Here is a 12,500-nt window from a genome sequence, read left to right as displayed (position 1 = left end):
CAGAGTCCGTCTCCCACGCTGGGTCGACTCCTGCTCCCTTGCGGTCTGTGGCCAAGGGGCTTCTTTGGGGTAGCTCCCTGTGGCAGTAGAGCTGCCCTGAAGAGAAGGTGGAGGAAAAAGTGTGAATCTGGCACTGCAAGGGACATCGGGGGGCAAAGTCCGTCTCCCATGCTGGGCCAACTCCTGCTCCCTTGCAGTCTGTGGCTGAGGCTTCGTTGGAGCAGCTCCCACCTATTAGGGGAATTTTGCCAAGCTAGGTGCCCTTTAGAGAATCTGGCCCTTTGTCATTTTCAGGCATGTTAATGCAATGCAGGGTCACTATAAGACCTCTAGAAACAGAAAGACCAAAATGCCGAATCAAATGAAGTAATCACTTGAGATTAAGTAAAATCCTGACCTATTTTTTTTTTTTATGTAATTGTTTGTGTTTTTCTGGCTAAATTGTCAATAATGTAGGGTGATACATGGACACCAACAAAAGCACTGGGATTAAAGGCAGCCTAGGGCAGGGGAAAACTGTGATTCCTTGATTTGCATCTGCCAGTAGTAGCGGAGAATAAACGTATGCACAAAAGTAGGTAGTCAGCAGCACCTTGGAAGTACAGATGGACTCAAAGGGATCAGTAAAAGCAGTACGACCTAAGAGAAGAAATTTTGGATTGATCAGTAGATTCTTTTCATTGCTTTCTTTTTTTAATTCAGTGCTCATTTTCATATAAAAGTCAGCATTGGGCTGGGGAGGGGGGGGGGTCCAAATTTTGCCATGACTATAAAAAGAATAGTATTAAAACTTCTAAATGATTTGGAGGGTTATAACTGCATAAGAACAATTTTCAAGGCTATTTATGTTGGTGAACAGTGATTTACCAATGTCTTCAGAGCAGCTAACAGCATGTGTGGGCAGACTTTTTGCTTGCACTTTAAGCAGGGAAGTGCATTTATTTGAAATACTATGAGAAATGTTAATGACTACCCATGTCATTTCATGTGGTTTTTAACCCAAAAATGACAGAAAGAACCTCAAATTTCAGTTTTTCTTCTTTTTCATTAATAGTGTGTCCTGTTACTCAATAATGACACTATTTCTCAAGAGACACATTGGCCACTGACATTGAATATCCAGGGCAAAGTTCACCACCATGGACTTAGCTGGCCAAGCTGATTTTTATTGGCTGGCTGGCTAAAGCTAATGGCAAACATCTTCCCCCAAGCCCACCTGGACCCCCTCCAATTTATCATATCCCTTAGGCTACTCCCAATCAGAATGTTAGGCCACTCCTATTCTGGTTGGCCCAGATGCCTAAGGCTTCTCCTATGGGAGGGGCCTTAAATGCCTGGGCCAATCAGGGCCTTAGGCCCCACCCAGGTGCATCCCACGATGCACCAAGAAGGGGAATGCCCACCATTCAGTGGAGGTGGGCCTCTCAGCTGGAGGGAGTAAGCATCCCTCCAGCTGTCCAACTCAATAAGGTACTTGGGGAGTGGGGGGTGCCAGTGTCTCAGGGAGGTGGTGCCAGTGTCTCAGGAGGTGTCAGTTTCCTGCAGGAGGGACTGGGCAACCCATGTCATTTTCTAACCCTACTGCCATCTATTTAGGTGGAAAGGGATCATGCGCTCAGCACACACCAATTGGTTAATGCATGGCAATGTAGCTGCGCTTAGCGATTAGTACAGAACACACCCATTCTCTATCCCCCTCCCCAGCCATGCCCCCTACATTAAAAGTTAAATTTGATTTTTTAGGTATCCTGAAATTACTGCAGGATGCCTCAGCACGTCCCGCAATGGACCATTTTTTTTCAGCAGTAAGCACACATTAGTGCTTATCACAGCATTGTGAAAACCAGGACCGGCTGAAGAGATTATGGCATCCCACCTCCCCTGGTCATTTCCCTCCTCTGACACTACTGCCTGGTCCCGGCAGGATGAGTGTTCATAGGCCAGTGTCAGTGTCAGTGTCAAAGGAGGGAGGGAGGGACCAGTGGTGTACCTAGTATGTGTGACACCCGGGGCCCATCATTTTTTGGCACCTCCCCCCATCTGTACGAAAAACATGATTTTTAGTAACAAGCCACACCTCACACATCACACATGAGTACCTAGGAAAAGGCAGCATCTTACATACTGCAGTGAGAAGTATAACAGCAATACACCCATTGTAAAACTAAACAAGCCAGACTAGTTCAGATCAATCCTGCAGTCAATCCTAACAGAAAACCATGTCTTTCGAACACACAGAACACAGAAAAAACCTTCGCCTAGTATGGAATGTCATCACAAACTAACCCCTCCCCCTTTTACAAAACTGTAGTGTGGATTTTAGCCACGGTGGTAACGACTCTGATGCTCATAGAATTCTGAGCATCAGAGCTGCTACCACCACGGCTGGTGCTAAAAAACGCTCCACAGTTTTGTAAAAGGGGGGATAAAATAGAAATACATAGACAAAGGTTAAATTGAACCAGCAAGAAGCTGGACTCTGCACACCACAGAAACACAAAGCACGCTGTACGCAGAGAAAATGTTAATTATCATTTATATTCCGCGGGTTTTCAAAGAGGTCAAGGCAGATGACTTTATGCAATGTCACCTCAGTAACAACTATACAAAAATAGACAAATATTCCCCCTCCCTTTTTACTAAACCGCGATAGCGGTTTTTAGCGCAGGGAGCTGCACTGAATGCCCCACGCTGCTCTGGATGCTCATAGGCTCCCTGCGCTATAAAACGCTATTGCGGTTTAGTAAAAGGGGGCCATAGTGCAAAATGTAGACAGCATATATAAATTCTCAAAACGGACACATTTTTATCATTAAATTGAAAATAAAATCATTTTTCCTACCTTTGGTAATTTCATCAGTCTCTGTTTGCACTTTATTCTTCTGACTGTGCATTCAATTTCTTCCCTTCTTTCAGCCTCCTGTATGCTTCCTCTCCTCCAGACCTCATTCCCTCCCCAAACTTTTTCTTTGTTTCACCCTGCCCCCTTCTATCTTTTTCTCTCTCTCTCCATACCCCCTTTCTTTCTGTATGTCTGTTTTTCTCTCTCTCTCCATGCCCCATTTCTTTCTTTGTTTCACCCTGTCCTCCCCTTTCTTTCTTTCTCCCTGCCCTCCCCTATGCCACCACCATTGGGAAAATGCTTCCACCGCCACTGGGGAATAGGCTGCCACTGCCGCCATCGGGAACAGGCCAGCGCCGAGTTCGCCCTGCTTCTCTTCCCCGCGGGGCCAACCAACTCTCGCCACCCGACATCAATTCTAACGTCGGAGAGGACGTTCTGGGCCAGCCAGGCAGCGATTGGCTGGCCCAGAACGTTCTCTCTGACGTCAGAATTGATGCGTGTGGCGAGAGTTGGTCGGCCCCACAGGGAAAAGCAGGGAGAAGTCAGCTTCGGCCTGTTTCCGATGGCAGTGGTGGCACTCAAGTGGCTAAAGAGAAGCAGTTTGCTGGCCTAGGGAGAACACTGGAGGGTGGCCAGCTGTGCACCCTATTTGGGGCGTAAACCTGGGGCGGACCACCCCACCCCACCCTGGTATGCCACTGTCTGTACCTCACTCCCTCCATATGACCAAAAATTCTCCTTTCTTCTATTCCCCGTGTACACAATCTATTTCCCTCCCTTCCTCTCTTCCAAGTCCATGCCTTCTGTGTCCAAAAACCCATTCCATCCCCCACCTCAGCATCTCTTTCCCTCCCTTCGCTCCCAAGTCCATGCCTTCTGTGTCCAAAAACACATTCCCTCCCCCACTTCAGCATCTCTTTCCCTCCCTTCCTCTCTCCCAAGTTCATGCCTTCTGTGTCCAAAAACCCATTCCATCCCCCACCTCAGCATCTCTTTCCCTCCCTTCGCTCCCAAGTCCATGCCTTCTGTGTCCAAAAACACATTCCCTCCCCCACTTCAGCATCTCTTTCCCTCCCTTCCTCTCTCCCAAGTCATGCCTTCTGTGTCCAAAAATGCATTCCCTCCCACACCTCAGCATCTCTTTCCCTCCCTTCCTCTCTCCCAAGTTCATGCCTTGTGTCCAAAACGCACTCCCTCCCCCCTTTTGTGTTCTGCGTGTGCCTCCCAGCCCATCTTAGCAACTTAGCAAAATAGAGCTCGAGCCGCGAGGCTTGTCTTCTATTTCCAGCCTGTCCTGCCGCACACACAAAGCCGACCGGAAGTCTTTCCCGACGTCAGCGCTGACGTCGGAGGGCAGGCTTTGCTTAAGCCCTCCCTCCGACGTCAGCGCTGACATCGGGAAAGACTTCCGATCAGCTATATGTGAGCGGCAGAGCAGTAGGAGCAGAAGACAAGCCTCGCGGCTCGAGTTATATTTAATCCCGCGGGTCCCCCGTCCAGCTCTCTCCTGTGCACCCCCTTGGGGCGTGCACCCGGGGCGGACCTCCCCCCCGTACCCCCTAGGTACGCTACTGACCCCAAGGTCCCTCTCCCCGTCCATGCATATCAGCTTCTCTCCTCCCAGCATATACGGTTCCTTCCTATTATTAATCCCTAAATGCATTACTCTGCATTTCTTTGCATTGAATTTTAGTTGCCAGGCATTAGACCATTCCTCTAACTTTTGCAGATCCTTTTTCATATTTTCCACTCCCTCTTCGGTGTCTTCTCTGTTACAAATCTTGGTATCATTTGCAAAAAGGCACACTTTTCCTTCTAACCCTTCAGCAATGTCATTCACAAAACATATTTGGTTTCTGTTTTCCTCATCTTCTTGTTACTCTCTTCCTTCCATCCACTGTCTGCCAACTCTCTGCTCCTAAATGGCATCTTCTCTCCTTCTATGCTCCTTCCAGAAACTGTATGCCTCCCCCTTCTATCTCTCCTTTCACCCCCATTGGTCTGGTATCTGTCTCCTCTCCTTCCCCCCTGCTCTGGCATCTCTCTCTCCGCTCCCTTATTCGTGTTCTTTCTTCTCAATTTATTTTCTGCCTCTGTCTAAATTCTTTTTTACTATTCAGTCCTCAATTTCCCTCTTTCACTGTGTCTACCTATAACTTGCCACCTCTTTCCTTCACCCCTTCCAGTAACTAACTCTATCCTCTTCCCTCAATCCTGCATGTGCCCTTTTTTTCTTTCTCCTCCCCACTTCTTTCCAGCATCTGCTCCCCCTTTCCCTCACACTTCCATTCAGCAGCTGTCCCTCCTATCCCCCACACTTCCATTCAGTGTCTGTTTCCCTCTCTCTACCCCTTCCATCTACTGTTCACCCTCTAGCTCACCCCTTCCATTCACTGCCCTCTGTGCTCTTTCTATCCAGTTTCTACCCTCTCTCTCTCTCTCTCTCTTCCATATGTCATCTTCCCTCTTTCTATGCTCCTTCCATAAACTATCTATCCCGTGCCCTTTCTCTCCTTTGTACATGATTGATTTCAACTCTGTCACCTCTCCGTTTTTCTCTCTCTGTCACCACCCCCTCCCCTATACTCTGGCATCTCTCTCTTCTCCTTTCTTTCCTTCCCACCTCATGGTCTGGCATCATCCCTTCCCTGATTCCCGGCATCTCTCTCCTTTCCTTTTCTTCCATCTCTCCCTCCCCCTCCATGCTCTGACATCTCCTCCTTCCTTTCCCCCTTCCTTTTCCCTTGTTCTGATATATCTTCCTCCTTCCCTCCATGCCCTGGCATCTTTTATTCCCTCTAAGCCCTGGCATCTCCTTTCATTCCCTCCAGTTGGATACAGCAACACTTTCACCAATTCTCTCCCCCTATGCTCCCTTTCCTCCTTCTGTCACCCAAGGTCTGGGGTCCTGAACTTCATCGGGCAGTAGCAGCATTCACAATTCACTGCTGTTGCCAGCTTCAGGCCTTCCTCTCTGTCGGGTCCTGTCTTCATGAAAACAGGTGCAGGACCCGGCAGAGAGGAAGGCCTGAAGCCGGCAACAGCAGTGAATTGTAAACGCTGCTGCTGCCCGAAGAAGGTAATGGCACCAGGCCTTGGAGCACCAAGGCAGACCATTTCTCCCCCCTCCCAGCCGAACCCCCTGACCCTCCTATCTCTCTCTCCAAAGTGAGCCCTTCCGACCCTCCCAGCGAGAGCAGCAAACCTCCCTCCAGTAGGTCGGCAACTGCAGCACTAAACAGGCTGCTTCGCGGCTATCTCCTGCCGGTGAAGCGTCACTGATGATGTCATCAGTGATGCTTCACCGGCAGGAGAAAGCTGCGAAGCAGCCTGTTTAGCGCTGTGGCTGCCGACGCTACTGGAGGGAGGTTTGCTGCTCTCGCTGGGAGGGTCGGAAGGGTTCACTCACTGGTCACCTTAAGTAAGGAGGGAGGGAGCGCGATAGGGACCGGGCTGGCTATGCACCCCCCCTAAGGCTGCACCCGGGGTGGACCGTCTCCCCTTGCCCCCCCTTGATCCGCCACTGGGAGGGACACTAGCCCTCCCTCCTTGTGACGGCTGGACTGTGAAGCTGCACCCTGCCAGGACAGGGCAGCAGCAGCATCAAAAGAGGGAGGTGGAGGGAAGTGTAGCTGCAGGGTAGCTTAACTTATGGGCTAGTGATGTTGTGGCCTAGGGCATTTGGCATCCTTTAGCACCGGCATTCTGGGCCATAGTCTTACCTGGTCTGAAAGAGAGAGGGAGAAGTTAGTTTATTGAAGTGGTCCTGTCACATCGTTTGAAGGCATATGAAACACATAGAACAGCAACAGCACAAATATGATTGCTGCCTCATCTAAGAAATGCACAAGTTATTATTGCATGGAAATTAACTACAACTGACTTGACATTTATAAGATTATTTTACATTAAAACGTGATTACAAGTGACATGTTTTATTTGAGTTCCATTAACAAAGCCATTACATAATAAAATATTTGCTTTCCATAAATAAATAAAGTGCTTAGAAGTGTTCACTCTGGCACACTTAATGGCATCATTTGATAACAGGAGACACTGTAAATAATTAACAATTATTGTTGCACTGGTTATTATACATGACTCATGTGGCCAATAAGGAACTGAGCATTCCTGTAATGACAAACTAGTTAAATCATGCATTTGCCTTGCTACGCTGTGCTGCCTGACCTATTTTATGACCAATTTTGAAAGAGCAAGGTTTAAAATGTAGATGGTGTTCAAAAGGGGACACTCTTTGCTAAGTTGATTTATCTTGACAATTTCCTGCCTGCTTATACCTTGCTACTAAAATGCAAATCCAACCTAAATGGTAGTGACTTGATTTTTACATTTTAAAGTTAAATTCAGACAACTCAAGTCCAACTGGTAGGCAAGAGTGTGGCTCCCTATACTTTGGGCATTTCTGCCAAACAGGTCATGTTGGTAAATTAAGTACGAGGGGTCGCTGAAATGTTCTCAGCCCAACTAACAAAGTTGAGACAGTTTCCATCAAGAACTATACACTTAGACCAGTGATTTTCTATTTTTTTTCATTCTATTGGAAAAATAAGGAACAAAAAAAGTGGAAAATCACTGGACTAAGAAAATAACCCTCAATAGAGACTGCCCTAACTGTGTTTAGGCTGAGAACTTTTCAGCAGCCCCTCATAAATCCACACACTTAAAATTTGACTTATAGGTTCTAAATTGCATTAAAAAAAGCAAGTGTCCCTCTCACAATAAAATGGCTTTTGAGATTTCATCTATTGACCTATATAAGTAAAGGTGGGGGAATCTATGTTGATAACACTAGTAGGGGGAGATGTCAGTAGAGGAAACTGATGGGAGGAGTTGGCATCTTTGCCTCTCAACTCTTCATGCAGGGTGCTGAGGAATAAGAGGAGCGGCTTGGTCTCCTGGGATCCCAGAAGTCATGGAGGTCTAGGGCTTGGGAGAAAACATCCGCATGTGTGTCTTTGGGTATTGGATTTGTGTTTCAATAAGGGCAGTGGTACAGGGAGCCACAGGGAAGAAAAGAGCACAACTGGGGAAGAGGAGACTGACTAGGTGAATGCTGATTATAGATGAGGAATCATAACATTAGCATTCGCATTCCCGTCACCTGCAACTGAAAGCTAATCACCATCAATCAATAATCACACAACTCAGTTTTATTGGAATAAATATTTGGCCGCAGCTTTATTATCTATCTGAATATTATCTTCACTTACAATGCAATCTGTGTCCAAAAACCAACAAACCCCCAATGTATATTTCACACACCCCAAGGGAGCTATTCGGTGTCGAAACTAGCTCCAGTTAAGTCTTTAAATTTATAACATTCCCCCAAACGGCCCACGGTGACGCAAGGCCATGCTTCCCCTCCCCTCCCCCCCAAACATGACCCACGGTGACGCAAGGTCATGCTTCCCCTCCCCCCAAACATGATCCACGGTGACGCAAGGTCATGCTTCCCCTCGCAGCGGTATCGCATACGAGTGTCACATTTATTTATTTATTAACTGCTCATCTCCCAGATCCAACTGGGCCAAACCCCATTTTCCGCCCCACCCAAAGCTGCGACCACCTCCCCCCCAACCCCATAAGCTCCACCAAACCCACTCAAGTCGACATATAACATGTAAACCCCCCACCCCACCCCACAACACTGACACAAAACATAACATCAGCACAAATGGGAGGGAGGGAGGGATAATCTTTTCCTGAAGAGACTACTCTACTGTTCCCCTTTCCTCACAGAATTCACTCCAGAGTGCCACAACATCCAACCAATCACGTGACTGCTCCACCCCATCACCTTAGCAACCTCCCTAATCATTTTTCTTTCTTACAAGCTCTATCTATTAACCCTTTCTTACCTCCTCTTATAAAATTGTCAATCCTTATTCTACAGACCCTTGATAACACCTCATATATTCCCCTCACTATCTGTCCCCCCTCCCATTTTACCCACACCATCATTCAATAAATATTACCAGCCGGTGACATCAGCTCAGCTAATGTTATATCACACCAGATGAATCTGGTGTTCTTCTTAACATTAGCATTCGCATTCCCGTCACCTGCAACTGAAAGCTAATCACCATCAATCAATAATCACACAACTCAGTTTTATTGGAATAAATATTTGGCCGCAGCTTTATTATCTATCTGAATATTATCTTCACTTACAATGCAATCTGTGTCCAAAAACCAACAAACCCCCAATGCATATTTCACACACCCCAAGGGAGCTATTCGGTGTCGAAACTAGCTCCAGTTAAGTCTTTAAATTTATAACATTCCCCCAAACGGCCCACGGTGACGCAAGGCCATGCTTCCCCTCCCCTCCCCCCAAACATGACCCACGGTGACGCAAGGTCATGCTTCCCCTCCCCCCAAACATGATCCACGGTGACGCAAGGTCATGCTTCCCCTCGCAGCGGTATCGCATACGAGTGTCACATTTATTTATTTATTAACTGCTCATCTCCCAGATCCAACTGGGCCAAACCCCATTTTCCGCCACAAGCGGTGACAGCCTCGAGCTTGTCACCGCTCCCCCCACCACATAAGCTGCGGCCAACAGCTTTAAAACAAGTCTCCAATAAAATAGGCCAAACCTATGCCTGAAAGGTTGACAGCATCAGGACAATAATGTCCATGGAAAATAGCTGCAACAAACTCATGAGAAACCACTCTAAACCCCCACATGCTATCCATAACTCCAAAAGCTTAATATTAAACCCACTCAATAGCAACCATGTCCCAATCCTCCTTACACACTCAATAGAGGACCAAACAAAACAAAAAGGGGTGGGGGCATTAGGGAAAACACAGACAGCAGACAACAGATCCTGCCTCAGGGGCAGTATGAAATCCTCTCCCTTTGCTGAACAAATGTCACAACCCATCAAAAGAATCATAAGGGAAGCAGAATAGAAGATTAGGAAACTGTCTTTGCTGGAAAAGGATTAGCAAGGGTCACTCCCAACAAATGCTCCATATACCTAACCATAAAATCTATAGTCCATGCCCCACTGGACTCAGAAACAGCTAAGAAAATCCTCACCAGCCCAATAGAATGGTAAACAAGATATTGCACATTCCCGTTACTCCACACACACACGTATAAAAGAATCCAAATTCCTGATCCTTCCAAGAAGGTGACCGGGGAATAGGCAATTGCATTTAACCTGCAGTCAACCCAACATCTCCAGACAGCTACCCCATGAACACAATAGCAGGTCGAGAAGGTGCCAGTTTACCCACTCGATAATCTGCCCAGTGCTGCAAAAAGGCTAATCGCCAGAGCACCACTACAAATCATGAAGTGCACACATTAGGCAATACTGCAAACAAATGTCACTAAACCCTCATACAAAAAACAAACAAACAAGTAAACCCTGCACATGGACACCAGATCACACGCACCCACAACCAATTTCATAACTTCCATAAAATCCCCACACCAGCAAATGTCAAGTGAACCATCTTCTAAAATCATCCTACAAACAAACAATACAGTACTAATAGAACATGCGGCTGCTCCATATGAGAAAGGAGCAATGCACCTCTGGCACCCAAAATTGCAGAAAATGAGTCAAACAAAGCAGTTTGGCTCTCAGCACCTATCCAGCGCCTTGCAGTTCCTCCAGTCTGAGGACACAAACAAAGCCACTTAGAAAAAACATAAGGACAGATAAAGACCAAAATGCCCAGCCAGTATACCCCTCCACAGTAACAATTAACTCCTCTCTCCCAGAGAGTCCATGTGCCTATCCAAAGCCGTCCTGAATTCAGAAACTATTTCATGCATCTACTACTCCTACACCTACTGGAATTCCAAAACTATTTCATGCATCTACCTCACCTTCTGTAACAATGTAGCGCCATACCGTACTGCAGAGCCCAGCACTGCTGCACTGCATCCCCTGCTCTCTTACTTTGGATTTGCTGTCAAATAAAAGGGGAGTCATCTCATGTATAGTTAGGCCACATAGGTATTTAAACATCACTATTATCTCCCTTCTCATGCTCCTCCTCAAAGTATACAGATGGAGATCATGAACTCAGTTCCCATATGCCTATAGGACATAGACCATCAACCCTTGTAGTAGCCTTCCTTTGAACTGAACTTAAATGTACACAAAATTCACAAGGAGGTCTCACCAAAATTTGTAGAGGGGCAGCAAACTTCCATTGTCCTGCTGGCCATACTGATTCCCATGCATCCAAACATCTGTCTAGCTTTTGCTAGCACTGTTACAACCTGGTTGCCTCCTGAAGCTCATCACATACAATCACACCAAACCCGCACTCCTCATTCGTACACCAAGGTCTTCACCCTTTAATCGCACCATTCCCTTGTGGTTTAGCAATGCAAATGCATGACCTGGCATTTCTAAACATGAAATCTGAGCTGCACAATATGAAGCCATTCTACAACTTAAGCCCATCCTCGTTAGGCACACCATCAGGACTGTCTGGTCCATTACTGCTTTGGCCTCCTACAACAATCCCACTTACATAATTGTGAAAAGAACAAGCCCAATAACAAACCTTCAAACACACTACCGATAAGATCCTCCCTTGGCATAACCATCTCCTGGGACCACAACCCACTGACACCTTACTGACCAACTAGTTCCTGCCCCAGACCACCAGTGGAGTCCTCCATACCGAGAACACTGAATACGATATGCCTATGAAAATGGTAAAATGACTAAAATCAAAATACACCATATTCACCACGCTCCCCTTATCTAATGCCAAGATCACCCAAAGAAAGTAAGCAGATTTGTCGATCCAAATCTGTCTCTAGTGAATCCCCAAGCTCTGTTGTAAAAGTGTTTCTATTGAGATACTCACCAATAAGTCAAACTTACCGGTCTGTATATCCCTAGTGCTGCCTTTTCTCCATTTGTTGTGGAGGGAAACCATATTCTCCCTGCTCTATTCATGCATTACCCACTCCCTACTCTACAGAAGCAGTGAGAAGGTAGTCAGCAGAGTCACCAGAACTACCCCCAAATTCTTGCAGTACCCTTGGATGTACCAGCCATTCCCCTCGTGGTATCCACCCGTAGTTCTAACGAACCCTCACAAACCCAAGCCACTGAAAATCAATCAGGGTTTTTTACACCTCCTGCCCCAGTCACATGAGGTGTTTGTACACCCTCCCCCCCAAACACTTCAGCTGTGAACCCAGAACAGAAAATATTAGTGAAGAAGTCATCTATCTCTTTACCATCTGCTACTTATTGGCCTCTTGTACCCTTGGGTTCCACAATGCCACTTTTGCATGTCTTCCTATCCCTAATAAATCCAAAAATGTCTTGTCCCCCATCATTATCGTGGCAGCTATTTATCCTTCCATCTCTATCTTTACTTTCCAGACTACTCGACCAACCCCCTCCCCCCCTTAACTCTATCCAATAGTGCTTCTGATGCCTTGCACCTTATAAGAACAGAAGAACAGAAGAATTGTGATACTGGGACAGACCAAAAGTCCATCAAGAACAGTATCCTGTTTCCAACAGTGGCCAACCCAGGACCCAAGAACCTAGTGAGATCCTATAATCCAAATTCTATGCCCTAGTAATAAAACAGAAATTATGCTGCCTATCATAGGAATAAGCAGAGGATTTCCCCA

The 12,500-nt window shown here is 46.6% G+C and overlaps 1 protein-coding gene across 1 annotated transcript in view; it reads right to left on the bottom strand.

Moving 5' to 3' along the window:
* NPVF (neuropeptide VF precursor) overlaps positions 1–12,500 on the bottom strand; it is a 30,984-nt gene that overhangs the window by 17,901 nt on the left and 583 nt on the right. The window contains exon 2 of the mRNA XM_033934654.1: positions 6,568–6,572. The gene's annotated coding sequence lies outside the window, so the exon portion shown is untranslated. The remainder of the gene's footprint in view (positions 1–6,567; positions 6,573–12,500) is intronic.

Source organism: Geotrypetes seraphini, chromosome 2, assembly GCF_902459505.1.
Source record: "Geotrypetes seraphini chromosome 2, aGeoSer1.1, whole genome shotgun sequence".
In the NCBI taxonomy this organism is placed as follows: Eukaryota; Metazoa; Chordata; class Amphibia; order Gymnophiona; family Dermophiidae; genus Geotrypetes; species Geotrypetes seraphini.
Note: the sequence above shows the minus strand (reverse complement) of the source record. Positions and strands in the feature narration are given on the sequence as shown.